The sequence below is a fragment of the Mus caroli genome, chromosome 19, assembly GCF_900094665.2.
Source record: "Mus caroli chromosome 19, CAROLI_EIJ_v1.1, whole genome shotgun sequence".
NCBI lineage: Eukaryota > Metazoa > Chordata > Mammalia > Rodentia > Muridae > Mus > Mus caroli.
In genome coordinates, this window is record NC_034588.1 from 22,582,791 (window position 1) to 22,588,495 (window position 5,705).

Genomic DNA, 5,705 nt, shown 5'->3' on the forward strand with positions numbered 1-5,705 from the left:
TCTTAGAGACCCCTGTGCAAGGGTCAGGTCTCGGCCTACAGGTTGAGAAACACTGATCTAGGCTACCTTAGAGTGCAGGGAGAAAAGCTGTCCTCCAAGGACTGAGAGCTCTGGCCGGCAGCACTCACTGGGCCTCACCAGACCTGTGCTGTTCTCAGCACCTGACTCTGCTATGTCATCACTCTCTGGTGCAATCTAGAACATTCAGGACTCATTCCTGTGTATTTTGTCTTTCCTATCTCTGAAACAGTTCTTTTAACCTGCCACCCAGACAGGACCTCCCAACAGGCCGCTAGTGTGTCCATACTGTCACGTTGTACCTCACCACACCACCTCAGCCAGGGGATCCTGACACCCACCAGTTTCTCCTCCTTCCTCCCACCGCTGCTTCCTCAGTTCAGAGCATTGCAGCATCACTCCTGGGTTGCCTGGAGTGTGTCTAAATTGGTCTCTCCTAGGCCTCTTCAGTGTGGCACATTATTCCCTCTTAAAGCTACCAAGGCTCTCTGCTCATCCCCTAAGCAGGTCTGAGGAAGTTTCCTCTAAAGTTAGATCTAAGTCCCATTAAGCTCCTCCCACCTTCCCACTGTGCCAAGCCAGTCACCACAGGAGGTTCTGACCCTCAGCTGTAGCGTTACTCCATCTATCTCTCAGACTCCTTTCCAGGGTATTCAGTAGAGATCCAAGGGCCCTGAGTTCATTTTGAACACTGGGTACTAGTCTCCTTTGCCAAGAACTACATCACAGTACTCAACAAGGGACTGGTCACAACAATGGATGTGTTAGTCACAGTGCAGGTGGACTCCCAGGACTGGTCAGGAGTGAGCTTAGTGTATGCATCCATTTGGAAGCTGAATCCAGTTTAATCAGGGACTGAATAAGCAGAATACTGTCTCAGTGCAAGATCCCAAGCCATGGGATAGGAAGGCATGGCTTTGGTACAGAGGTCTCTCTTCCCGGTCCTGTGGTTAGTGGCTCCCACTCTCACCTCTCACAGGCCAAAATACTACTGGATAGATCCAAAAAACGCTGGATAGTTCTTCGAGTATTTCCTTGCAGCAGGGGGCTTAAGATGACCAGCCATCGTGTCATTCAAAGATGAATGCTTTAGATTTCATGCAGTTAAAGGTAGGGACCCATTGCTTTATAGGGGATTTGCCAGACCACTCTGAAAAAGACAGAGTCCCTTCTAGGCCACTGCATGTCCCTAATTTGTCTTGAAATAATGGTTTCCAGAGCGCTTTCTGGAACAAAGTAGACCCAGCTCCCACCTTCACTTCATTCACTTCACAGACAAACTCACAAGATGAGGCCACTTCCGCCAATAACTGCTGCTACGCAACATGATTTTTAATGTCTTAGCACCAACATTTCTCAGATACTGTCACACCAAAACAAGACACCACAGAACTCCGCTTCTCTCCTGTGAAATGAGATTACATAACTTCCGTTTGACAATCGGAAGAAAAGCATTTTCTCTCCAGGAAAATGAAGGAAGAGAACTGAAGCAGCCCTTGTTTATTTAAAAACGAAAAAGAGGGGGAGGTCAGAATTAAATGACATTTATCATTAAATGTCTATAAGTGAACTACAGCAAAGATTTAATTTTGAGCTCTTTTTTTTTAAAGAGGGATTTAAGTGGAATTTTTGCCTTTTGCTGTATTGACAATGTATCACGGGTCTTTTCTCCTTTCATGGCAGCTTTTCAGCTTTTAATCCCTCTTTTGTGCCCTGTCGTCCTAATATTATGGTTTGACTATGAAAGTCTCCCACAGGCTGGTGTGCTTGGGCACTTGGCCCCAGGGTGGCGCTGTTCTGGGAAGTTGGAACCCCTTCCGGGGTGAAGCCTCAGGGACAAGCTGGCCACTAGAGGACAGCCTTATGATATAGCCTGGTAACAGACTCAAACACCCTGCTTCCAAGTCCACCAAGATGTAAGGAGTCCCAGACTCCCGCTCCTGACACCGCACACGTTGCCACAGATTCTCTGCCATGGTAAACTGTGCCCTCAAACTCTGAGCCAAAATGAATCTTTGTTCCTTAAGTCGTTTCTGTCATGTATTTGGTGACACAAGTAAAGTGAGAAACCTTTAAAAGTTGGGTGACTAGAGTTAAAGATTTATAGCCAGACCTAACAAGTACAGCTCGCAGGAAGCAAGACCACAGGCCAGCTAGCTATCTGGCAGAGCTGGACCTGTGGAGTCCAGTGGTCTTCTGCCACCTAGTGTCCACAAAAGATACTGCAGCCTCTTCCATATTACACTTCCAAGAATGGAATCCTCTCTCCCCCATCTCTTTCATGGCTACCACCTCATCATTCAGAGAGCCCAGGAATGTCCTGAAGAACAAGTGCCACCATGATGCTGGGAGAGAGCATGGGCTCTTGGACTGGACAGAATGACCACGTTTGCCACACTTTCCACCCCAGACTTGGAGCAAGGGCATAACGGTTAAGCTTTAGCTTCTACACTTGTTGAACGGGGACTGTGACTGTTGCACTTGAAGAAAGCCAAATGGGGAGAGAGCTACATCACTGAAGGGCTTGCACTGCAAGCGTGGGGACCTAAGTTTGATCCCAGACCTCACATTCTAAATGCCAGGTAGAGTGTTGGCATGTAGTTCCAACACTGTGGGGCAGAGACAAAGGAGCCACTGGAGTCCAGCGGCCAGCCAGCCTATCTTAATTGATGAGTTCCAGGCCAATGTGCAGCCTTATCTCATAAAACAAATGGATAAAAGCTGAGGAATAACCTAGGTTGTCCTCTGGCTTCCCGTACACATATGCACACATGCACGCATGAACACCAATGAGCATGCGTACATACACACACAAAAAGAAAGCTGACTGTAGAAGTTAGGCCTGGTTCTGCCTCCCAGCCCCGCATGCTTCCAGTAATAAGATTTGGACTCAAGATACGTTTACAAATACCTTGACCATATCGCTAGGCTCTTCTCTGACTAGATCATAACTAAAATGACCTAATTATTTTAACCTACATACTGCCACATGGCTGGTTACCTGTTGCCCTGGTTGGTTTTATGTGTCAACTTGACACAAGCTGGAGTTATCACAGAGAAAGGAGCCTCAGTTGAGGAAATGCCTCCATGAGATCCAACTGTAATTTCTCAATTAGTGATCAAGGGGGAGGGCCCAGCCCATTGTGGGTGGTGCCATCCCTGGGTTGGTGGTCCTGGGTTTGATAAGAAAGCAGGCTGAGCTGGTCGTGGTGGCGCATGCCTTTAATCCCAGCACTTGGGAGGCAGAGGCAGGTGGATTTCTGAGTTCAAGGCCAGCCTGGTCTACAAAGTGAGTTCCAGGACAGCCAGGGCTACACAGAGAAACCCTGTCTCAAAAAAAAAAAAAATAAAGAAANAAAAAAGAAAAGAAAAGAAAAGAAAAGAAAAGAAAAGAAAAGAAAAGAAAAGAAAAGAAAAGAAAAGAAAAGAAAAGAAAAGAGAAAAAGAAAGCAGGCTGAGCAAGCCAGGGGAAGCAAGCCAGTAAGCAACACCCCTCCATGAGCTCTGCATCAGCTCCTGCCTGTGTGAGGTCTTGTCCTGACTTCCTTTGGTGATGAACAGCAATGTGGAGGTGTAAGCTGAATAAACCCTTTCCTTCCCAACTTGCTTCTTGGTCATGATGTTTGTGCAAGAACAGAAACCCTGACTAAGACCCCCGTGCTCAGGTACTATGTGTCCATTTGTCTCTTCACATCTTCCTGACCTATCCCAGCATCCTTTCTGTCTCCTGGAGGTCTCACCACTACTTCCTGCCTAAGCCTTAGGCCATAGGATTTTTAATTGACAGGTGACACATCCATACAACACACAAGATGTTCTCTCTACAGCCAATGGCTGCATTGTAAATATTAAATATCATAAAGTATTTGTAAAAGTATGAGCCAGTGAGTGCTTAGGACGGTGGAAGCGAGCAAAAGCAGATGTGGGACCAGGGGGCAGCCACTTTAGCGTCCTTCCCAGTACCAAGGTCTACTCCTCTGAAGTGCTCAGGCAGGTGAGAGGCAGGTGGTGCCTGCCCAAATGGAGCTGATTTTAAGATGCTCTTAGACTCCCAGCACGAAATTCACAAAAATGAGAAGCTGGCCCAACTGGATTTGGGCCAGACCTAGTCTGGCTATCTGAGAGGACTTGGTCCTCAGATTGTGTTTGATGTTCTGGGGGCATTCACTACACCACAGATGGCCCAGAGCTAAGGTGCCATGGCAACAGGCTATGGGTGGATAGGAGAGTCCATCTGAAATCCCAAGTGAGGTCTCAGAAGACCTTGGGACTATGGGCTTTGAAGTTCTGGAGAGGTCAGTGGTATAAGTTACTTATTATCCATCTAGCTCTGAAGAATTGTAGCCGGGCACGGTGGCATATACCTTTAATCCCAGTACAAGAGAGCCAGAGGCAGGTGGATCCCTGAGCTCAATGACAACCTGGTCTATATAGAGTTTGAGAATACCCAAGACAACACAGAGAAACTGCCTTAAAAACAACAACAAAAACCAAAGCAAAACAAACAAACAAGCAAACCCCAAAGAATCAACTGATGCAAGTCTCATTTTAAAAAAAATATAGAACACATCATGAATTTGTGTATCATCCTTTGACAGGGGCCATGCTAATCTCTGTATCGTTCCAATTTTAGTGTATGTGCTGCCGAAGCGGGCACTTTTTTTTTTTTAAGATTTTATTTATTTTATATATGTGAGTACACTGTAGCTGTCTTCAGACACACCAGAAGAGGGCATCAGATCTCATTACAGATGGTTGTGAGCCACACCATGTGGTTGCTGGGAATTGAACTCAGGACCTCTGGAAGAGCAGCCAGTGCTCTTAACCTCAGAGCCACCTCTCCAGCCCCTTAAAGATTTATTTTTATTATTTTAAATTGTGTGTGTGTGTGTGTGTGTGTGTGTGTGTGTGTGTGTGTGTGTGGTGTATATACATGAGAGCAAGTGCCTGCAGAGTTCACAGACATTGGCTCACCTGGAGCTGGAGTTACGGGCAGTTGTGAGACTCTAAGATAGGTGCTGGGAACTGAACTCGGTTCTCTGCAAGAGAAGTATATTCTCTTCACTGCCCAGCTATCTCTCCAGCTCCCAAAGTCTCATTTGTATTCCCAGGAGGAAACCAAATCCTGGTGAGGATAGACTCCCAGATGGTTATTTCCGGGATGATCGGCTCGAAGCCAATCTCACATTCTCTGCATGATTGTTGAGGTCTCCTTCCACTTCAGCACACAGCCAGGGCAGATGGTCTGGATGGAAGGTGTCTACACACGACCCCACAGGCAAGGGCTATTATCTAATCTGTTCTTTACCCTTAATGACACTTCTCTGCGTATTCGAGGTAAGGGTTTTGTCTTGTTTTGTTTCGTTTGTCTTATTTTTTAAAACAAAAAAATGTATGCATACATGTTGGGGGCTGGCGATTACCACCTGCTCAGCACATCTTCTATCACCAAACTACAGCACCAGGCCGGGGCTGTCTCAATGCAATTCGCATGCCTTATTAAACACAATTTACCTTCTGGAAAAACACTGGACGGAAAAAATCTGTTTCTTTCTTGTTTTGTTTGTTTGCTTAGTTAGTTGTTTGGTTGGTGCTCTCTCTCTCTCTGTCTCTCTCTGTCTCTTTCTGTCTCTATCTCTGTCTCTCTCTCTGTCTCTCTCTGTCTCTCTCTGTCTCTCTCTGTCTCT

At 46.4% G+C, this 5,705-nt stretch overlaps 1 non-coding gene across 1 annotated transcript; it reads right to left on the bottom strand.

Annotated features, from left to right (window-relative positions):
• Nucleotides 1-4,571: 4,571 nt before the first annotated feature.
• On the bottom strand, nt 4,572-4,675 carry LOC115030026. The gene has a single exon (XR_003835619.1). It is a non-coding gene; the product is annotated as a U6 spliceosomal RNA (small nuclear RNA).
• Nucleotides 4,676-5,705: the final 1,030 nt, after the last annotated feature.